This window comes from Pomacea canaliculata, linkage group LG12 (assembly GCF_003073045.1).
Source record: "Pomacea canaliculata isolate SZHN2017 linkage group LG12, ASM307304v1, whole genome shotgun sequence".
NCBI lineage: Eukaryota > Metazoa > Mollusca > Gastropoda > Architaenioglossa > Ampullariidae > Pomacea > Pomacea canaliculata.
The window spans coordinates 3,470,022-3,494,411 of NC_037601.1; the positions used below are offsets into that span (position 1 = coordinate 3,470,022).

General features: G+C 45.9%; 1 protein-coding gene across 1 annotated transcript in view; it reads left to right on the forward strand.

Moving 5' to 3' along the window:
* Window positions 1-4,572: 4,572 nt before the first annotated feature.
* Window positions 4,573-24,390, forward strand: part of LOC112576608 (ras-responsive element-binding protein 1-like) — a 40,318-nt gene continuing 20,500 nt past the window's right edge. Inside the window, 1 exon segment of the mRNA XM_025259189.1 lies at window positions 4,573-5,013. The gene's annotated coding sequence lies outside the window, so the exon portion shown is untranslated.

Genomic DNA, 24,390 nt, shown 5'->3' on the forward strand with positions numbered 1-24,390 from the left:
GGGTGTGGATGTTATTGTGTACAGCTACAGTCACTGACTCTCTGACAGAATAGTTCAGGCAATCAGGTGATTGTGACTGTCACAAAACAACAAGCCTCAGTGTGCAAACCACTGATTACTCACCACAAGTTCGTGAGAGAGACAGAGAAGGATGGGGGTGGTGGAGGTGTTAATTTCGAAAGGAGGTAAAAAGTCGTTGTGGACCTCTCTTCCTCGCCTTCCTTCCCGTGCTGATAAAAATAAATTATTCCCCTCAATAAGGAAAGACACCTGCCACCAGTCTGGTTTCTTGTGTGATGCTTGGACTTTCCAGGTGAGAATCTACCTTCCATTGGTTCCTACACTGTCCGGTCGTCCGCTGGTTTCTTCTGAAGAAAACAGGAAAACCTGTTTGTCGTTGAGATCGGATTCCAGTAGGGCACCTGTTCACCATCGACAGGAAAATATGTTTGAGAAATTTTTGAATGTTTTTTTTCCTTCTAATTTGCACCTCACCCACTCACTCATCCATCGCCTGCGGAGAAGGGGGACCTACTGATGACAGCTTCTTGGTGTATAGTACTCCAACTATTGTAAAGTACCCGCTGTTGATGTAGCTCTTCCTTAGCTTTTGTCGTGTGCATTCCGAGCTTTTCTGAGGTTGACAAGAGAACTAATACATTGTCATCGCTAGCCTCTGAATATTTCCAACATTTATGCAAGCGATTGTCTCAGTCACCACACACACACACAGTTCTTCGTCATTCCCACAAAAAAACAAAAAACAAAACAAAACAAAACTATAATTGGTCTAATTTTTTTTTTTAGTTTTGGGGAAAACTTTAAATTGAACAAAAATTTTCGATGAAGTTGTTATGAAGGACTGTAAATATTTTATGTAATTAAAGCCGCGTGTGTTCGATGACAAAAAGGAAACTTTATTTAGTAAATTGAAAGAAGTTGAAAAAGAGCAACAGTATGACAATCAGTCACAAAGCGGGTAGACAAAGGTCATCGGTTCGTGTGTTGCGTCACTTCCCACCAATCGTCACACTTGGAAGCAGTGTTCACCGCGCGCGCTTCTTTCACGCGACACACTTCCGAACATCCTGAGCTTCGTTTTTGTTTGTTTTTTTTTTCCCATTCGACCTGTCTAGACTTGCCTCGTTCTCCCTCCCTGCCCTCCCAGCAGCTCCTGTTAGGCCTTGTCTGTCACGGCCATGCTTACCTGTCTCTGAGCATCGCGCGACATGTTTTCCCGCGCATGCGTACAGCACGTCCAGACACGCTTGCCTGGGTGGCTTGGTCGCGCGCACCTCGTTCACACGCCTGTCGATTCGGTTTGCCTCCCTTGCTCGATGCCACCACCGCCAGTAGCAGGATCTGGCTTTGGGACAGCGGAAGGGTGTGATGGAAAGTGGGGAGGGGGTGAGGATGGAGGAAGTCGGGCGTGCAAAAAAAAAAAAAAAGTGCTTTAATGAATTCTTCTGAAAAAGGGACAGGTAGGAAGTCGGGGTATGGGTTGTCTTTCTAGTTTTGTCCAGTGCTAGAGTCTTTATGCCAGCAAAAAAAAAGTATTTTTAAAAATAGTTTGTCGTTGTCAGCATTATTGTCATCATCTCATCAAACCGAGTGACTTAGCGAAGTCACATGACCGTCACCACTGACATCACTTCAGTCATCAGCACCATCACCAGGAAAGTGATGACCATCACATCCTTACACCCACCTCTCTGCTGTGACCACCCCCTCCTCGCGCTGCTGAGCTGTGTCTGCTCACTTTGGCACGTCGCCAGAAAAAAATAACACGCATCGGTGAATCAAATTCTTCACCTGTTCCTGCGCCGTCGGTGTCCCGGACAACAGGATGATCAATGTCTTTCGTAATGTTTCCGCCAGCAGCAGTCCTTGGTCTTTGCCTGCTTCGCGGTCCTCCCGTTGGTGGCCTTGACCTCTTCACTGCCTGACCTGTACGCGGCCATCATCATCACACGGGTCTACTTGCTTATTTTTGTTGTTGTTGTTGTTGTTGTTGTTGTTTAAGGTAACGTTGCTTTGTTACCTGGAATTTTTGAGGGGATTGAGGTTTTTTGGTAATATTTCCACGATTCAACTCTCCACAATAAATGTCAAAGGTCAAATTCGAAGAAGAGTTTCATGCATAAAAATACTAAAACTTGTTTACAGAAATTACGGAAAATAAACATGAACGTTCATGCACTGTGCAAGCATGCAGACAAGGAGTGAGGCAAGCATGCATACACACACACAAACGCATGCAGGCACACTCTTGGTTTCCATTAACCTCGGTAATGCGTTTACCCATTAAAAAAAAAAATAGACTGAAGAGCAAGTGTCAAACGCATGGAAGGAATAAAGTCGAACACTAGGGTGAAGTGAGAAGCCCGCGGTCTTTATGATCTCACTGATGTCTGTCTCTCGCGAGTTTATTCACTGGGTACGTGCGAAATGTTCGGCGCGGCATTGGGAGAGAGAAAATAAAATGTCGAAGTTTACAGCTGGAACACAGAGGAAGACGTTGGCACCCGCGTGCACACGTATGCACACGTTACTAAGCCGTTAAGCCCGCACGCACGCAACACCCTGCACGCAAGATCGAAAACAGCCCCGACCGTTTGGGGTGGGTGGTGGAGGGAGGGGCGAGGGTGGAACTGGGAAGTCAGCGTGCCATCCAGCGATCGAGTGGCGTCCTAGCTACCCGAGTAACGGTACCCGTGCTGCCGTTGAAGCTCGCCGCGAGCGGTGGGCTGGAGAGCCGGGTACAAGGTTACCTCTTGTGTGCGAGCATTTCGCAAGTGAGTGCAGAAGCCAGACCTTTTTGCTAATGCTGATTTAATGAGGGCAGGATGGGATCAGCTCCCTTTGGTAAATGCTCCATTTAGAGGCGAGGTGACTTGAGGTTTCTCGAAAGAAGACGTGTGTGAGAGAGAGAGAGAGTGAGAGAGAGAGTGTGTGAGTGAGAGAGAGAGCTAGCTTGCAGTTTGTACTTTTTTATTTTTATTTTTGCACGCATATATGATTTCGCGGAACAAGGCAAGAGAGCGGGTATGTGAGACCTGGCAGTGGAAGGACCGCGAGATTCCCCACCTCACCCTCCCTATGTTCCTTCCTTGTCCTCTCTGTCCACCTTCCAAATCTCTCTCCCTTTTCTCTCTGTCCTTCCTGTTCAGTTCAGTCCAAGTTCTCTGTCTCCTCTGTTTCTTTTTAAAGCATCCTTTTCAGTCATCTTCCTTGAAAATAAGTGCATCATTTCGACCTTTCTTCTAAAAAATGTCCACCCGTATCTGAAAAAAAAGATGGAAAACCATTTTATGTAAGTTGCTGCTAAAGAAAAGTTCATGGTCAGTGACATACAACGAGTACAATGTTTATGATGTCTCGGAAATGTAAATCACCTGTTGTTGTCCGCCAAATGTTACTCATAAAATTAAACGAGCTTTCCGCAGTGGGTCAGCCATTACAGACATACTTCAGATTTTTTCGTCCACCTTCTTACAATTCTTATTAAAAGTTCTTTGTTTCTGGTCCCGCAATGGTTTGTTATGATCACATGCAAACACCTGTGTCTCCATGTCCACATCCCATTACTCATTAGTTTTTAAATGCATTCTGATGTAGGGTTCAAACATTTTTCTGGCCTGAATTCCTCCAATAAGTTGGAGAACGGGAGCCGAGGGTGAAGTGGTGGCCGAAATCACTGCTGCTTCCAATTCATCCAAGATTACGGCTTCCCTCGGCCAAGATCTGATAGCAATCTCAGGTAGAACCAGCGGATATTGTTATCAAAGGGGAACTTTTCTGCTCCATTCTGCACGAGCACTCAAGATTGCGGCCAGGGGCGGCCCGGCCAGACGACATTGTAGATAAGGCCCTGCACTCGTGTGGCTGTAACTTTCACCTCCGCAGCTAGAGAGCGCTGACCCGCCATTGAGCACAGAACCTGGAACCCCATCACCCTGTCTCCCTCCTCCAGTCGTACAGAGATAACATATCGTTTGACATGATTTACCATTACTGCTTCCATCCTTCTTGTCTTTATAGGCAGTCCTCTCGGTCTGGCGAGGGCTAGATGCAAACAAACATGTTTTGTTTATTCTACCATACTCGTAAATAAAAGATTTGTCATTGTCGATCTTTCTCTCTTGTACTAAGTCTCTCATCCACACGCACTCCCACACGTATAAACATTGAAAATATATATATATACACAACACATGCACGTGCGTACATCACATGTATGAGGATGTCAACTTTGGATATCACTACCCTCACCGTTTAGGATTCTACAAGACTTAGATTGTTTTTCTAAATAACAACCTGTACAGGTCCCGTCTTCTCATACAATGTACATGCCAATATAAGTGCATATATTTTCTACACACATTTAATGAGAGGATGACAAACCGTCGTATACCATAAATAACTCGTTCTTACAAACTCTCTGTCCAATCCATTCTACTCCGTTTAGTCATATTGTAGTCTGTCCCATCTGCCCTGGCGGATAAAAGATGATATATTATGGAGGTAAGCAGGTGAATCTCTCTCACACACTCACATACCAACTTTTAAAGCTGACGTTGACACCGGGTACCTTGTCGCAATATTACCTCAGTGCAGCTGAGCGAGGCTCCGCGATATTTTTAGCATGTTATGTGCACAGAGAATGGTCCTCGACAGTCTTTCACAGACTGTGTTTCTGTTTCGAGGAGAGACGCAGACGACACAGCAAAGCTGAAATATTTCTTCGGTTAAACTAACCCCGCGCACCCCGCGATGTGTGCAGCACCGGGCCCCTAACGGCCGCGCCAGTCATTTGTTGTGGTGATTCTCCATCCCCGACAGGGCCCCAGTGTCGTTCTGTGGCGGCGACAGACGACAGGGCTGCTGACGCATGCTGGGATGCGAGCTACGCATGCTCGGCAGAATCTTCAGTATTCTGGTGTGAGCAGCGGCTACCGGCCGCAGACGGGAAAATGACGCGGCGCAAGCAGAGTAACCCCAGGTCGGTCAAAGGTAAGTTTGGAAGAAACTTTCATCAAATTCGTCTAACTGTGATGTCTTCCTTCTCCTTCTTCATTCTTATCACCAGTTCTTCTCCTTTCGTTGAATTATCGACGATATACGTATACCGAAAGTTCAGTTTCCACTGACTCGCTGTAGCAGACGACAAAAGATGCTGGTGTTGTACCCGGTGTTTTCGAAGACAAAGTTTCGGAGATGTTGATGAAAATATTTCTGTTTTATTGACATGATCGGGTTGGGAGTGGGTTGTTGTGGCCTGGTGGTGGCTTTGTGCGGGATCAATGTTTAGCAGGGTGGATTGTGGCCCGTTGCCAAGATGCTGGTTTGATTTAGGATGTGTCGTTCGGTCCTGTCGTACAAGGTGAAATGACTTATTTTTGAAAATCAAGGCGTTTGGTTGTCAAAACAGGTTGGAGATTGTGTGTTTACATCACTCGGTCGTAGGGTATCGAGAGACTTTTCTTTTTTTTTCTGAGGCTGGGGTGGGGGATGAACGATGCAGTGAGGATGGGCTGTCATAAATTTATCTCCAAGGAGCTGCTAAGTTACATCCGGATAGTGTGTATGTGATGCGAGGGGGACGTTGGATCGGCTCTCGTCATTAAGTCGTTATCTTCATGAGGGACATGCTCATCGGTATTTTAGCATTAGCTACGCCATTTTCGTCCCTCGCCAAGCCTCGCTAGCTGGACGAATAACGCGTGGCCTACATGCTCAGTCTCTGCAACTGATGACAGGTTACCTACCCCTCCATCCATCCCTATCCGAACGTGCGAGTCAGCCCAGCAACCGATCCCCCCCTAGCCCCCTTCATCCCCCCCCCCACGACCAATCTGCTCTTTCTGTGTGAATCCCGTGAAGCAGGGTAGGGTTTCAGGGGAGGGAAGAAATATCTTGCTCCATCACGCCCCATGCAGTTCTACCTGTTTACACCTGCAACGTTTCGCATCGGTAATTTAGAAGTTAAGGTGACCGACATGCACCGGGAGATTGCGGTAAGGAGTGGAGTGTGGGGTGAGAGCTCCTGTTGCCGGCCACTGACCATCACGTGGAACATCGTCACCACCATCACTGCCCAGCGCCTCGCTGCAACGCCCCCTATCTCGCGCCGGCTGCTGTGAATGAGATACCCCACCAACACATCGCTCTGCCCAACTTTGTTCTCGAAACCGAAGCAGGATTTGCTCAAACACAAAAATGATGTGTGCTAAGCCGAGGGCGAGATGGGGTATTGTGGCGAGGGCAAGATGGGGTATTGTCGCCGCTCTCTTGTGACGTAGTTGCTACACCTGCATCAGACCAATTAGCTGCTTTGTCCTTCGCCTCGCCCCCCTCCCGTGACGTAAGCCGCCATCTTCGTGGCCGGAGACAGACCATCCTGTTTCTTCCCCACCTGTCGCCCCAGACTGCTATCAGCCTCCTCACGTGTCTTCCTATTGTTTTTATTTATGAATTGTGTTTTGAATAGTCCGAGGAGTCTCACTTTGTGTTTGTGAAAGTAAGAAGAACGGAAATAGACATGTCCACAAATCTTCTCCCCGTTTAAAATATTTTTCTCTGTGATGTAACTACCATATTTTTACAGATGGAAATACATTGATGAATATAGCACAGTCTCCATGGAAACCAGCCATTATCAGCACCGTTTCCGCTTTATTTGTTAGAGCATCGTAAAAATAGTTCAGTAGCTTAGCAAATCCGTTTTTCAGCTGTTTGAAATAGAAGCTGTGATTCGATTGGTTGCAAATTCACACATTGTCCTGTGTTTTCTGCTCGCATGACCTGCTGTCAGATTCTTTTTTCGTTTTTTTTTTTTGTTTGTTGTTTGTTTGTTTGTTTGTTTTTTTTGTTTGTTTGTTTTTTTTTTGTTTTTTTGTTTTTTTGTCGGGTATAAGATGAGTGAGCAGCGCGTGACGAGGTGGGGTATGGCTGCTTCAGGTGGTGAGGCGCGTGGGTGGGATGAGCATGATGGGTGAGGAGTGGCTTTGGTGAAGGTGACAACAACATTGAGTTGTTGTGCTGTGCCGCAGGTCTGCTAATATATTAAAGGATAATAAAGGAGATGGTTGTGGTTGTAGTGGGGGTAGTGAAGATGGCGATGATAAATGCTTCGCGACGACAGGCAGTCCAATGCTCGCACGTCCTCCTGCCCCAAGACTATTTTCCGGGGACCGGTTTACAGTGCCTTTTTTTGCTATCAGTGTGTGCACAGCTGGAGAGAAAAAAAAATCCTGTGGTCCTGTTTACTTTGTGTCTTCAAAGGGGTGTTTGCCGTGTCATCAGTCATACAGGTATAAGCAGCCCCGATGAAGTCAGTTATGGACACGATCAGTTTACTGAGCCATCAAACTGTAGACCTCATGTCCCCATCCTACTTCCAGGCACTTGGCTGTCGAGGGTATCTGGCGACGACAGGTACTCGCCAACAACTCCCTTGTGGAGTTGACTCGTAATGTGTTCCACCTAGTCTCCCATCTGCCCTGCTGACCTCCATTCTGCCCTGCTGCCCCCTCAGACCAGGTCTGTTGTCCGACACGCATTATGTCGCACGTAGGTGGGCGATGGTCAAGATTGCCTCTCCTTCCTTTGATCTTTCCCTCGTCAGCGACATCTTGGCGTGCTCTCGTGCTGCTGGCTTGGTGATGCGGAATTATAACCAGTAACCGAGGGCGAATCGTGCCCCATCGTCTGCCGTGTTCACGTCTTCACGTGAACCACTTCTTCTGGCAGCGAGCTGTCACGTGCGTGTGACGAGACACTGTTTGATGAGAACCTAAGCCCTAACTAGCACGTGATGAGTGCACGTGCTGGTAGTCGAAATTTAAGACTTCAAACAGAATACTTGCACCCTGCCATCACTCACAACCACCATGATTTCTACATGAGCAGCCAGACTCGCCTTAGAGTCACCTTAGTGATGCCACAGGTGAATGTGTCTGACCCTCGATGTCGTAATCAGTCCAGGTGTGATTTGCTGCTATTAGTCGTGTCACTGCCCCTTCTCTATACCCGTACCCCGGGGATGTAAGTCACCTCACCACCCACTAATCCTTTGCTGTTCGAGTGACATCAGACGATCCATCCATCCGTGGCGAGTTTTGTAACAATATCATCAGATTTCCGATTTTCAAGTACAGAATAAACAACTGTCATTATTTTTTTTTTAACAGCGATTCTTTCTAAAGTCAAAGGTAATAATAATAATAATATTTTGAAATTTGTATCGCGCATTTTTGTAGATGAAGACAGATAATAAAATGTTTAAAAATATAACCAGACCCATGCGACAAACATACTCAATGCTTGGAATTACTGAATGACAAAAATTTAATAGTGGAAACATAAAAGCCATGAAGGTTAGAGTTGAAGTCTGCTTTTATGTCCGATGTAGACGACAAATATAGAAATATAATTATTGCAAGAAGGTTAAAAAGAAAACCAAAAAGTAATTTTACTGGTAGATAAAGAAAAATAGAATGAGAAAAGGTCTTTGAGGGGTTTTTCAAAGGACTGGATGATTGAATGTACAGCAGAAGCACCCAGGGTAGCGTGTTTCCGGTTGGATGATCATCACCCCTTGACATACTCTGATGCGGGGAGGCTCAGCCTTTCTGAATAAAATCACAGAGCTGACTGCCACTTCATCACCCGGCATTGACAATTAAGTAAGTCGCACTCTGTACCCCTCATCTCCCCACCCGACATGTTTGGGCTCATTGGTGTTTGCAGTGGGCCACCTCGTCTCTGGGAGACCTAGCTAATGGCTCCCGGCACCCATTAGCGGTGTTTGACAACAGTATACCTGGACAGAACAATCCTTGCCTCTGGTACTGTTCATGCCACTGGCCACTAACCCTGTGGGTAGCCGTTAGGCAAGCAGCGAGCACCCGACAGTTCAACACCTGCAGTCAATGTAGATGACCGGCTGTGGTTACAGAATTTGTTAGATGTTGCACAGATAAAAAAAAGTCAATTATAGTCGCATACATGTTAAAATACACAACACGTGTATTAGCAGAGTCTGTTATCACAATATTTAGCGAGGGTCGCATTATTTTTAAGAAAAAAATTACATTGTTGCACGTGTTCGCTGTTATATATTGAAGCCTACTTCAAGATCGGAATTGATACTACACAGGAATGTAATAAAGCACTTCTGTTCAAACAACTGATCTTTTTTAAACTTCCTGAGCAGAGAGTTGAGTTACTGCAAAACCAGAGGTGTAGAGGAAGGGGGAGGAGACTGTAGAGAAGTCACGTGACGTATGATTCACGTGAACATACCCGGGACAAGGAGGGCTAGTAGAAGGGTTATCAGGTCACGTGCGTGTAACTATATTGCTTATAAGTTGATCCTTTAATCTGTAATGCGTATGCCCTGGCCATTTTCTTTGAAGATGGTTGCTTTATGAAACATTTTACTTGCATGTGGTTGTTGTTGTGGTGGTGGTGATGAACAACCTTTCAACTCTGGTCAGACTTGAGGTTACCAAGTGACACAGTGGTCAGTGAAGACCAATAAATTCACATAAATGTGCCTCGCGAAGAGATGTACAGTGGCCAGTGTTTTTGTGTAAACATTGAGCTGAGCTTTTGCACGACACGTGGTTGATAACATCGACAGGCTTATTCCCCGGTCGGCTTTCAAACCGAGCTTACCTCCATTAGGCCTTTTCCACCCTCCCTCGCCCCACCCCAGCTTTCAGGTGACTTCGCCTCGGTTGCTAGTCTTCATCAGTTTGTATACCCCTGCTAATTACCCGGGCTGTTTACACACATCTCAAGATAAGATCGCCAGACAGCAAGGAAGTGCGCTGCACTGGATTTCTCTCTTTTGTCCGCCAGTTGGAGACGGTGAACTGAAATTGCAAAGCAAACTGTTATCAACCCCTGCACTGAAGACAAGAAAGAACTGGGACTGAGTCGGGTGCGCGTATCACGAAGTCGGGTGGAGGCTTGCCAGAGCTGCTGCTTACAAGTGGGTCTGCTACCCGTTGGCCCCACGTACCCTGACGTGGATGATGGCTGAGAAATGGGAGAGGCCAGGGGTGGGGTAGGACTCCCTTCCGCACCACTGCTACCCGGTCAGAGGTAGGAAGGGGGATGTTCACACGAAAGATTTGAAAGAGAAAGAAGGGTTTACCGGGTACGGAGGCGGAGGTGAAAAGAAGGGAATCACTGCTGGGTCCTTTTCTAGTTTCATCTTCCTTGGTCCATTCAAATAAATGGAAGCCCGTGAGCCCCGTTGATGTCGGCACAGCATTATGGCAGCACGATGTTTACATTTACATTTATTCATGTCGACACTGACTGCTTCTTTACAAACACCTAGCTACTGCTTCACATGCTGTTCTTGGGGTTGATTTGAGATTTTTTTTTCATTTTTTCATTTCTGTTGCTCAGTATTTTACTGTTGGACAAAGTTTGACGGCAATGAACTCGATGGCAGGAGTGGAGTGAAGTCCAGATCCACACAGTTATAAATTATAACAAATTATTGACAGAAATACTCGCTAAGAACACCTAATACTTTGAAAAAGAAAATTCCTTGCAATACTCTCGAATTCAGTTCATATGTGTTTTATGTTTCCCTCTCAGAACACTCATTTACGGAAATCGTCTTAACGCTGCTGTGTCGGAAATGCCCGGATGCACCATTAAATGATTTAGGTTTAGTATTCACCTGAAGAGCTCTCAAAATAATGTTTGCATCACATGCATCAGATGTCTCAGTTTTAAATAAAATATTAGTTCAGAAAAGGTTCCGGTAACCACATCGAATGCAATCAATGCATGAAACAAACTTCAGTCAAATAAAACATTTATTAGACAAGCCTTTTCAAACAAAATGTCTGGAAATTTGTTTCAGCGAACATGGGAAGGAAGGTGTCTCGTTTCTTCGTGCCGATACACTGAAAAGGAAAGGGGATGCGAGAATGTTTTATTTGTGCTTAGGACGAAAGCCCTGCAAATATTGGCTGGTCAATACATCTTTCGATATTAAGGGAGGCCGTCACATAACTGGGTATCCGTGAAGGAGGGTCGGGAAGGGATCAGAGCTGGTGTTCAGCAAGTACGACTGAGTACCCGTCACCCTTTCTATAGACTTTGGATTCCTGCTGCGTTTTCAATATCTGTCTGCACCCCTGAGGCGCAGGACGTGCATACCCTGTGCTGCAGTCGTCCCTGACAAGGGAGGGAACAACAGTCTCTCCACCCCATAATCTCAGAAATCCACAAATACAAGAGCTTGTCGGGAAAATTTGACCGGTTGGCTGCCGCAGCGAAAAAAGGTTTTGGACTTTGAACTGCAGTTTGTTGAGGGTAATCCTGTTACAGCTGGATTGTTGACAGCTTCGGGTATTGTTTCAGGGTATTCGACGGTTGTTTCAGGGTATTCGACGGTTGCATGAAAGTCTGACTCGTTTTCGTGCAGTCCTTAAAGATGTTAAATCCCTGATGTTCATTCATTTTCACAATTTAGGAAAATGATGGGAGTGTCCACATCTGCAGACACTATTTATTTTAACAAGCATGAAGATTGCCACCGGGTTGTCATGGGAGGATTGTGACCTCTCTCTGTATATAATATTTTTAAGCTTCAAGCATAATACGCATACATAATGAAAACGCTCGGTGATACTGCCTCTCAAAGGAAGGAAAACGAGGGTGTGGCGTGATAGGGTGGATACTTGGCTACAGCACCCGACAGCACCTCAATTTTGGAGTGCCTGGTGAAGGATGTGCATTACTCAAGGGCCTTGCTCTGGGTGTTATTTCTACCCGTATGCGTGCAGCCATTCAGGGTAGTCCCGTTCGTGTGTGAGTCAGGCTGAGGGGAGGCGTGACAGGATGCATGACACCCGGGGTAAGGGTTGGAATGGGTACTTAAGATTTATTTATGACTCGGGACCAGCTAGTCCCCCTCCCCCCACTTTTTTTTTGATGGCGAGTTCGAGGCTTCCTCAGAAACGAAGAGTTATGGTCGATGAACTATAAGTACACGTCGCGAAAGAGGAGAAAAGGAAGTGAGGATGCCCGTGTGAAGGGTAGGTTGGCGGGTGGGTGCCGGGTGACGCACAAAGCAGCTTTTCGGTTTCTTGTTTAACGACCATTTGCAGTGATGCTGGTTTTGTAGGGAGTAAGGTCGACAACCGCTTCGTGTTTTATTACCTGGCTCCGCCATTACACAGCAGTATTGTTTGCTCGACTGTCAGATCCCTGGGTCCCTCTGTCGCGCTTCATCTTGCACCCGACAGTGTCTGAGGCTCACTACAATCTTCACATCATGTTGCTCGCAGTCCGCCTCGGTCCTTCATCTCCCTGAACACGAGCTGCAGTTCTGCATGAAGACATCTCAGTCCTCGCACGCAGCTCGTTGCATGTCTCGGGTATCAACAACTACCCTCGGAGATACAATCTTCCACATCTACGATCCACATCGGGAGGATTAACAGTAGGCCCAATATATTAGGAGTGACATATACGCAGCAACCCCTGTGCGGGAGGGCATGGATGTGGCACGGACAGGCGGTGGGTATCGAAGTTGGCATAGCTCCTTGGCACGGGTTCAACCGTCGGGTACCGGGAAAAATCCGATCTACGTTGACAAGGGCCACTGCTTCTTCAAACAGGAGGCCAGCTGTGCTGTGCCAGTCCAGTAACTCGGCTCGGGTGGCTTTATACGGGTGAACGAAGAAAACACAAGATCGCAGACAGGAGGATGGAGTCGTCTGGTGTTGATAGTCCGGGTACTGACAAATTATTAGAATGCGAGGCATCTGCGAAAATTTGCTGATGTAGGGTACCACTGAATACTCCAGGCTGGTAGACATAGAATAGGTACTTGGGTGATACAATACCCCAGCACTCCGAGCTCAGACACGAACATTGCACACAAATCCACTTTCCAAACGAGTTAAAAAGGTCAGGTAATCTAAGTTTCTTTTTAAAGCCAGAACAAACATTGCTGTTCTCATAAGTCTTGCCATAAGCCAAGGATTAGTTTGATGAAACACGTGGGTGTTGTGTTGAAAGTTGTCACATCCGACAGGAAAAAACTGTTTTTTACCTAGCAGTTAAACGGCCACGAGTAAGAAACCGTTGTTTCTTACCGCTGGCCCAAAGATGTTGAGAATGCTGACGAGGTTGTGGAGGCAATTTGACTCATGGGAAAGGTACAGTGTGACTATGAGGAAGGACAAGGGTAGTTTTAGTGATTCTGCTGTTGACCCGCTCATTCGTATACTAAGCAGCTAACCGCGGATTCTCTCTGTGATTTGTTCACGATTGTCCCTTACTTTCTCCCGATTGTTGGAGAACAGAGTGTGGCTGCAAACTTCAGACGCGAGAAACGGGTGGAGGGTAGGTGGGAGGAGGAAAAACGAGGAAGCAGAGGGTCGCGAGGGGTGTTTTGGCTGCCCTCGTTAGCCGCCCAGTCACGTGACAGTCTGGGTGGAGGCTGTCTCTAATCACCTGGTATCGTGGACACAGTTCTCTTCAAGAGTTTGCACCTGTCTGTTCACATGGTCGCACAAGTAGCCAGTGTCCAAACAAGCTGCTACGGGGACTGGAGGGGCTGGTGAATGCGAGACCTATCTAACGACCAGCAGACATACCCTGGACAGGAGGGGAGGAAAAGGGGTATGCGTGTTAAGTGGGCGCGTGCACTGCAGGCGCTGCCGCACACCCTGATTAGCGTGTGGACCGCCACTACATACCCGTTAGAAATATGTTCATCAGGTTAATGCTGCTTGACTGCACATGTTGTTTGCGTTGACCCCAGCCACCTACCCCCTCCCGATCAGTCGCCGGATCCGCGAGGCAATACATATAACGGTCCAACGAACATTCTAGCAGTTAACCACAGCCTTGGTGGAAAAACATCCACCTCATACCCACAGCCTGTCGAGACTTGCATCTTCTGCTGTGAATGCCTCCCCCTCCCCACATGTCCCCATTGGTTGTGTGGCGGAGCACAGGTTTTTTTCCTCCTCCAGATTTTCCTCGATACCACAGAGAAGAAAAATGTCTGGCTTTTCTTTCTTCCCTTGACGTCTTCTTCAAATTTTCTATTCCCTCCTCCTCCCCTCCTCTTTTCGCTTCACGATTACCTTTCCCTGGCTTTTCATCATTTGAGTGCAATTATTTCTTAGTCGTCCGGGCCTCGCGACCGTTAGGCTTTCGCTTGAGGTCCTGTCTGTGCGCACACCCGGGGTGTGAATGTGGCTGGGTCAAAACGGCAGTTGAGCAGATGACGTAGGTAATAGATATTCCTTTACCGTCGCGCGAACCTGCCCGGCACACAATAGGCTTTAAAGTGGCAAGGCATCAATAAAGTGGGGGTACTTTTCGAGACGGGTACCCGTTATATTGAGACTTTGATGAACGATCCCACCACCAATACTTTATCGCAGCGTTCGAGCTGTCTCCAAGTGCAACCATAGCTACCCTCCTTTGTGGAGAGGGTGAAGCGGTTCCCCCGTCCCTCCAGAGCTAACGGTGGATGGGGTAGACGGGTACCTGTGTGGACACGTTTAGACTTCTTCTGTTCTTACTCCCTCGTCTTGTTTGCCAGTGAGATGACTTTGGGGTGTGCGGGGACAGAGCTAACGGGTAATGGAGGTATGGGCGGGTATAGATGTGTGGAGCGAGCGGATGGTGTGTTTGTGTGGAGGGGTGAGATCGAAGGAAAAGGTCCCTCCTTATAAAGATAGGCGGGTTAGGTATTGCTCGCCAGGTGATCTGTGAGTGGCTTATTTAATGTCAGAATGTGATGTTTCACTACAGTGATGAAAACAATTATAGTGTAAGGTCGAATTCCTGACATTTATTGCTGTTTGTTTGTGATGTATAACGGACTATGCGTACTAAGTATCCTAAAATAAACGACAATAAATCATAAAGGTGGATATTTCTTCTATTTAATTTTTATTAAAATGTTAGTCTGCTCGAGTTCCAACTTGTCATTAATCATTGTCCTAGTCGCACCGACAAGATTTATTTTTTCGTCCTCCTCCTCATCATTACCACTACCACCATCAAGAAGTTACATCAGGACAATCAAGAACACAAGGAAATGGAAGCAAGACAGTATTCTCAGTTAAACATGGTTCTGTGTGACTGGCTTGTAAATTTGTTTGTTTTCATATTTCATGTCCTCTTCCGTCACTTCAAAAGGTTTGGGTGGCAAGGAAGCGAGTCGAGTTTCTTGAAGGCTGTCAATGTGTGAGAACGGATGTTCAGCGACCATCAGTCTTCAACCATATACATTTCATTGGGCATAACTCATTTCCACTACCCAGAGCACGAGTGTCGGGTAGACGCAGACAAACAAGCCTAAATGGCTTCACTAAGATGGTATTTTCCGGATCCAATCGTCAAAGATGCCATGGCAAATCGGTCCACCCCTATTTTTTTTTCTTTCTTTACAGTTCAAACACGTGACACATGTCACAGATTTGTTTGAGTTGCTGAAAATAATGGTCTCCTCCAATGTATATGAATATTTATGCTAATATTTATTATACATAATGTTAAATAAGCTGTCAATACAGAAAAAGATGACACTGGGGAAGGAGGTAGAGTACAAGGTACTGGAAGGCTACATTGGGCATTTTTGGTATTTTTTAACATTTGATAATTCATTTGCTTCTGGATGTTCGTTGTTTTCTGCATTGTGTCCAAATAATCCATTCAATATTTACAAGGATTAAGTGTAATAAACTTTTCCAAGTAACTTTTCGCACAGTTATGTTTTTATTTTTTGAAATATTACGATTGGAATTGTAGGTGACTGATGCTGCTCAGTAAGTAAATAATTCAGAAGCAGAGATAAAAATGTAAGACACGACTGGCAGCTACTAAAAACTAACTCGCGTGTCCTCAGAAGCATGGAAGTCGCCGGATGTCTGTGAACAAATCGTGATGCTCGTTACAATGAGGTCAGATAGACAGCTCACCTTATCAACACAAGACAGACCTGTCTGCCCCAAGGATGCAAGCAGCTTGCCAGGTCTTTTGTCATTTTTCGGTACTGGATACCTGTTTGCTGTAGGTTCTGTTGCCTTGAGAAACCGCCACCTGTTGCAGAGGCAGTGCCTACATTTTTATGTGAACTTGATGCTGTAAGAGAATGGAGGGTGTGCCGTGCTCATTGTAAAATGTCTACATCCGCGTAGACAACGGAAAGTCCAAAAACTTTCTGGTCGTTGACAAAAGAAACTGGAAATATGAAACAGATTTTGTATATGAGTAAGTGCAAGAGAATGATGACTGGTACCTTTATTTGTAGTATTAATGTGGTGATAAGAACGGGGTTAATTTGAAAAAAAATTTCAGTTAAAGACTAGTTTCTTTAGCTGCTTTCTCCTATGAACAATGAACCACAATGGTCCATATCTTAATGAAGTCCAGGTATAAGGTAGGTATTGTACCACACTCCCTTGTCCACACAGGGGTATCTGCACTTCTGGGTACCTTTATACCCAGGAATATGCTGTGGTTGCAGGAATTTGTATGTCGTATGATGTCTTCCTGATTTTTGATTCAGCCTAAATTTTGGAAAACTCTCCATATTAAAAAAAAAGTAGGTGAAGATAGCGAGCACACTTCTTCCACCGTGTCCCGCTCCCTTGACACGAATATAAGCTGAAAAGTTAATTGTTTCTATTGTGCAAGTGAACTGAGAGCTCAGTTTACTGCTTGCTCAAAGATAATAGACAATTTGCAATTTGGAGGAAACCTACAGTTTTCAGTATGATGTGCCTGCTTCTGTGTGTCTGTGTACGCGCGCGCATGCCTATGTGAATGTGGAGATGATGAGACCGAGATAAGAAGCAGCATGCTGGTTCAGGCTCATCACTGATGAGAACCAATCAGATGGACGAGTCTCAAACCGCCTTTCTTCTTATCTTTCTTGTGGTGGTGCAGCGCTGTCAGCGCCGTGTCCAGCTGTCCGCCTCATCCTCACCTGGCGCACCTGTTGTCTCGCGAGCTGCTTCACAGCACCGAGCTCTTCACCTGCCTCTTGAGGTCAGGTCCGAGTGAGGAGACCAGGACCAGTGCTGCCTCCCACACTGGCTGTTAAAACGCCTGCTAAATTCTCAATGAATAATATAAACTTCAAAACCCGAAAAATAATTTTAAAAAATGACTTTACGATATAGTTCTCAAAACTACCACCTGGTGATGGTAGGAAGTTGACCCAGCAGCAGTTTTAACCTTATTTCTTAATGTTTTGGTAGGAGTTTTATACAAAGCAACTTTTTAAAATAATTTCTACAATCCAGCAAAAGTGAGTAGTGGCCGATATGACAAAATGAAGTCCCTATTTAAAAAAAAAACAACTTGTTTATCGTTCCATTGGACTAATATCTGTTTTCTCTAAGAACATTTTATCTAATTTGAAAGCACCACTCTTAATTAATTAAATGATGAACTGAAGCTATTCACAACTAGTTTCAGTCACTCGGCCGTTAGATGTATGATGAACTGTTTTGTCTCGGCTGTCTCTGTGCTCACAACGGATAAGTTATAAAATATCCCGAGACCCCCATCACATCCTGACAACAACTTCTGTCATGTGGCTGTTCTTTGATTCAGTTATCTCCCTCCATCCTGTGTCGGACAGGTGCTCAAAAACGACATATTGCACGTCGCGTGGTTTACACCCGGATTACTGTCCAGCGGGTAGCAAACACCTGGGTGTGATACAGGCAACAGCATTGTCATGCACATCTTGGAATGTGGGTAGCGGGGTGGCAGCGCAGTGGTGGGTCGGTCAGATTGTTCACAAACCTGTGTTGTAACCAGGTCCTGGGAATTGCACTGACTGACTCGTGTCCTCCGCTGTTTTATACCTTCAATCAGTTCTGTTCCTCATTCAGTTTGAGATTTTTGGTGAACATGGCCGAGAACAGACCGAGACACTGAGCTTGTTGAGTTCTTCATACAGAGTCGGCTGTAATGTTTGTGTCCTGTGACCGGCGATTCCTTTCAGTAGCCATCGACAATCAAATTTTTATGTCTAACTGGTCCTACCCGAATCGTTCCAGGTTTCTATGGTTATGATGACATTTTAATAGTAATAAATACATTTGACCCCGATGTCAACAGTTGTTAGTCCCAGCAGGTGTTGGAGCTACGGCAAAGTTTATCAAACTTCGTGATGTTTGTATCAGTTGTTTTTGTGGGGATAATGTTTTCTTTAAAGATGTCTTGAGTGAGAGAGAGAGAGGGAGTACTATGTGGTCCCTCTTGGCAGAAGTGATGAGATTAATAATTAATTCAACAGTAGAATTCCAAGTAGACTTTGGTGTCAGTTACTTATTTGCAGTAGAGTGAAGAATGTCGGAAAACTTTGGCCCCAGAGCTGTAGGTGTAAATGACAGGTGAGAAGGAAGGTGAGTAGGAAGCCTCAGGTGCGAAATACCTGTCATGGGCTGCTGCAGCTGAGCAGTGGAGGCATGACAGGCGCGCGCACGCTCAAACACACACACACCTTAAGACCTCGTCACACTCGGCTCCTGGCTGCAGCTCGCGCCGTCCGCGCGCTTGAGTGTGATGGATGGAGTCTGAGAGGCGGCGTACTCCTCGTGCCCCTTGCTCCTCCACCAACCGCTTGTAACAATAGAAACAGAACGGGAACAGAACACGAAACCTCTTGCTGTCGCGAGAACAACAGCTGCCATGAAAACGGGAAGAAAAAAAAAATACCCGGAAAATTGTTTTATGAATTTAATTCTAGAGTAAGACAGGGAAGGGGCTGAAAAGTTGATGATGACCGGAAGTTTGGATAGGATGAGACTGCAGACACTTTATTTACAATGTCGTTTTATGTTTTGATATATTACCAGGGTTACCGTGTGACCTGCATTCTCAGTTTATTTTCATGGTTTGTTTCATTGTATTTTTCTTGGCGGCCGCAATAAAGACATTTTCATCATTCATCACATACTTTTGTCGCACTCTGATTGGACGAATATGAGAATAAACCACTTCCTGTTCCTGATTCTGCTTTACATCGTCTTTAAGACTAGCTTCCTTGGAATTGCATGCAGCCCCGGCACACTACCTCTTCCAAATTATACCGGGTTTACCCTCGGCCTTCTGTATTTTGTACTAAGGTGTGTTTGTGTGTGTGTGTCTGTGTGTTTTGAATACTTTAACGGTTTTGTGTTTTAATAATATTTGTAATGAATGCCGTGGTCTGTGCTTGGAGCTTTGTTTTAAGTGTTGTGTGTGGGTTTTTTTTTTTTCTGTTGCCCCCTTTCGTCCTCATATCTTGGCCGTGTCAGAAGATACAGAGCTGTGATGAATGATGCTCTACCTGTCTCCCGCGCCCGAGTTGTCTGTTTACCTGTGCTGCCCTTCCTCGTGTCCTCTGCAGCTCACCTGGAGGACATACACGCGGCACTTGCATTTTTGTCGGGCATCACGAAAACCACTGGTGTAAACCAGTCTTCCCCAACTCACCCATTCCATGCCACCCCAACATCTAACATTTGAATACAGAACTACTGGACATCGTCTGAGAGATGAAACCATGAGTGTGGCCATCATCAGTCGATGGCGGGAGGCTTTTGTCGCATCTTTATCGTCTTTCAATATGAGAAAGTGTTGATGGACATGATATTGTAGACCACGTGCAAAGCTAATGAAAAGTAAATTTCGTGTGAAGTTTATCCATCTTTTCCTATGTACATATTTGGTTATGTTGAAGTCAACATGTCCTTTTATGGGAGAGTATAAGTAAGAAGGTCAAGACAAGAATATGAGAGATGGATGGTGCAGCATGTGTGATGCTGTAGCTGGAGAAACAAGTTTTCTTCCTCTCGACCTTCACATTTCCTGTCTCCTTCTCTTGATCTTCGGGAGGACGGTGAAATTAACAAGCATTTATTACCCACGGAGGAAGAAATGATGAATCATGCTCATGCCTTGCACACATACAGGGGCCTTTGTCTCCCATCGCGTCCACCTTCTTTGCCGCCTTTGTTCCTGCCTTTGTCCCCCAGGCTGCGGGCGAACATTCATCTTCATCCTTCGTCCTTTTTCTTGAACCGTCTCTTCTGACACTGCTTGACCTTTGTTACATCCACGTATGACAGACGTCCACACGAAACCTGGAGCAAGCGGTTCGCAGACATTTTCTTTAATTAAAAAAAAATTCTGTATTTTACCTGTTATAGCCCTCGATGGCTTCAGACACTCGACTAAATGAACCATCAAGCTTCGGCGACAAGCTCGTTATTTGACTAATTAACCGAGTTCTAGCCTTTGACATACCCGATATCATACTTTGACATTTTATCAGTGGGTGAGGAGACCAACACAGTTGCGGTTAGGTTACTATTCTCAAAGCTGAACGAATATGGATGTAAGCAGGTGTATCTTCTTTCATGTATTATATCGCGCATTATTTGTCGAGGTTGAGAGGGAGTGGTGTGATCACGTGACAGCAGCGGTAATGGCTCCTGGCGGCGCGTTAAAACGTGCTTCACATCCCTGATGTGATGACCACTTTGAGATTTTTCTTCCTTTCCATTTAAAAAAAGATTTTTATTGATTTAACGAGGGGTACGGGAGGAAGATTCTGATCTGTTGAACTTACTCCTGGAGTCAAGACGTGGATGTCGCAGTGCTGGGGACAAGCAAGGACCATTCGTCGAGGGCTGCAACGGCAGAGTTTTTAAGATGGATGCATTCTCTGGTGTCAAACGTAGGTAACTCATTCGAATATTCATCAGATAAATTGAGACAAATCTTCTTTTGTTGTCACCCTCACTTTTTGTTACATAAGCCTGATGACCGAGCGACAACCTTCTAGAGCCCCCAAAATAAACATTCAGGAGAGGCTAAAAGGCTGGCTTACCCCGTGGGAGGCACAACAAAGATGCATTTTGCATTTTCTCATTGTTTTCCCAGACTCCGGGACCGCGAAACATTCCATGCACCAAGGGAGGATATTTGAATTTTAATGGCAAATTGATGCTGATGAAGTGGACAGCCCTTGGAAGGATTTAGAGATGGATGATGGGGGTGGTTAGAGGGTGAGGGGCATTTGTACCATTGCTTACTTGTTGACCTGCTGGTTTTGTTTTCCTTTATAGGCATGCACATGCCATTAGGTGTGCGTTGCATGGGAAAAAAATCCAAGGTTAGTTGTTGTGGCATTTGTATTGAGCGAGGGCTCTTCTGCGCGGAATTTCTCACTTCCTCAGAGAAAACTTACTTTCCAGTTATCATCAACTATTCCACTGTGGTGTGTCTAAGTCATTTAGTTATCTAACACGTCTGCTCATAGTTGATATTTGTGCAAAAGACAAATTCTGATTACAGAATTGCTCACATAATATACAGAGTGATGCTTTGAGTAGTGGCGAATCCCGATAAACACCAACAGTATTCATTTTTTAAAAATTCCTGTCTCTTACAGCCATTGCTTCCTGTTCTGAGTCCTTTAGTTTCTGCTGGGTATGAGCCACAGCTCTCAGTGAAGTCCTAAGGATCAAATTACCTGTGAAGGTGCATCGATGCTGACTGGTGTTGCGTATCGTTCAACTCGATCATCGCGCCTGAGCGTTGCCGAGGGCTCCCGGTTGTAAACACAAATCAGTGACGCTGTGGGTCCGAACATGCCCGTGCAGAGCGGGACTGCTGCATGATAAGGCAGGATTCAGAGATGACATAGGACAAAGGGGATAAATCTGAATTCACCTGCAGCGCAGGCAGCGTCGGTTAGGTACTCGCTACTCCCCACAACACCCCACAACCCTAGGTCTTGTTATCCTTGTGTTATGAGTAGTTATGACATGTGTTCGTCACGAGCCATCAGTTGCGTGTGATGACGTCACACAGCCCTCCACCTGACGCGGAAGCTGTGACATAACGTCATCTGCAATCCCGGCCTGCCACGCTCTGCGGACCGAGCTAATTAACATGGCCGCGCGCGTGCTGTTCACTGGGCGTGTTCGGGCTCGCGCTAGATGGCGGATGGCTTTTGATCGTTACCTGTCGTAATACCTGGCTTTCTACTTTCGAGGTTGCGTACTCCGTGAATCGTTCGCTTTAGCGAGTGCTGTCAGATCCTCAGCCGTACACACCAAATACATTGAACACAATCAGTCAGTCCCTTGACCAGTACCTGTCGTTGGGTAGGGGGATCACATGGACAGACAGGCCCCCCCCCCTCACTCTTGTCTATTGTGAGCAGTTGTCAGCAGGTCCTCCACAGGATGACCAGTCCAGTCTTTGACCTTCTTTCTTGACTACCCACCGATGCCTTTTTACATTCTCTTGGTGTATCTTCAGTATCCCATATTTTCTTCTGCTTCTAACATTTCTGAGGAAATCCCATCATGCCCTGGCGCATTGCGATTTTCGGGGGTTTCTTTTGTTTGTTTGTTTAATGTGATCTGTCTGATTTTCTGTCCAGGTATCAGGTGACTTCCAAGTCACTGTGAATCTTCTTGTTGAAACATTGTTTCTCCAACTATAAACACCTGTGCAGTCACTAAAGATCGAAGGAACAGGCAAACCGCTCAGGTGTAAACAGGGAAAAAATCTGATTTGTTGTACCAAACGATTGTCTCCGGTATCTTGTCTCCTCAGCAGTTGCTGCACGTGAGAAACACCGTAACCTGAGCATGACCCTTACACGTCGCAGTCTCGATTCACACCTTTACAATCGTCGGACAGGTGTGAACCGCACCTGTCTCTTCTGTTTTGACGAGGGCCATCCGACTTCATCGGCTTGGTTGTCTGGTATGCGTGACCTCCCTTCGATGCTAGAGGCGGTGGTGAGGGTGAGTGGTTGGGGAGGTGGATGGTGGTGTCGCAGGTTCCGACCTGCGAGGACTCGTGGCCCCGTCTCGTTCCACGCTTCAGTGGGCAGCATCAAACACGTGCAGTCTGTCGAGCAAGCCAGGACCAGCTAGGTGCGAAAAGCAGGCAGTAGGTGAGAGATGCTTGCTCGTAAATTGATGCTTAACTCCAGACCTTTATGATGCTTTGAAAAAAAACAACCTTTTCATCAGAAGTGGAGACGTGCATTTGTGAGAATGAGAGAGAGAGAGGGAGAGAGTTCATCCACTGGAGGTCAAAACCTATCACTATCGCACCTCCATCTACCTGCCTTCACCTTTCAATGTCTATCACAGGCCCCAAAAATCCCACAAGGCATTCGTTAATGAATGGATGACTTTTCGTTTACCTCTCAAGTCGATGCCACAGGTGGAAAGATGTTTAAGAAAATAAAATTCTCCCTCCTTCCCCGCCCACAAAACAGGTCAGCAGTACCTGCAGCGCCTATAACTTTTTTTTATTTTATTGTTGTCAGCTGTGATGAATGATGATCAACAGAGTCCGGTCTTCGTACGTGCGCACCTGAGTGGAAATTCTTACCTGCGGTTGCCATGTCACAGCGACCTATGCACTCAGGGCAGACAGTTTTGTATGTTGCATGGTCTGCTGGTGTTATTATACGCATAAACTATTGTTGTGAAAGCAATATTTATTTGTTTATTTATTTCATCAGCTTGCATCTCACTATGACAGCAATCAGCAATCATGTTTTGCGATAATTATTTGAGTGTTGTGCAGCAGACTTTGTCGACGAGGGTCTGTGGTGGTACACAATGAATAAAAGCCAGAGCCCTCGGCAAGAAAATTGACAAAGATGTAGACTTACAAATGTACACTAGTGTAGACAAAGAAAGGAATCATTCAGTCTATCGTTTTCGAATAAGCTGTACTTTCGTTAGGTCATCCTTATGTCGTCCAGGTGTCACGTGATCGTTATACCTGCGTGCGATGTCAGGGGTCAGCGTGTCATATCTGCCCACCACCTCGCTTACGTAATTTCGAGGCGGTTAAGATCAACAAATCCTGCTCAGTTTGAATTTCCACCTCTTTCCCGGGTCATCAGAGTCTCATCCAGACTCTCCCACCCTCGTGTCCTGAGGGCGGATCAGTGGCGCAACGAGTATATAGCGCCTGTCGCCAAGGTAGTGAGGGTTGGTTGCCCTGGGGACAGCTCACAGGACTGGCTGCCTTGTAGTGCTAAACCTTAGTTGCTGGCTCGGTGTAATACACAAATTTCACCCCCCTCCCCATGTCTTGATGTCACCGGAAGTAAACCTCATGAGTTGGACATCAGTAGCATGGCGACCATTCTGGAAACAAGACATTTTGTGCAGACCTTCTGCCGAAAATTGTTTTATGCCCAGTGTTCGTGCGTTTTCGCAATGTTCCCTTCCTCGCGAGCTGTTTCTAGTGAGTGCAGTTAAGGAAACTTCCTTTTTATTCCATTTGAAATATGCTTTGCGTGCAGCAGGCTTGATCGTACATATGAGCTAACATGAATTT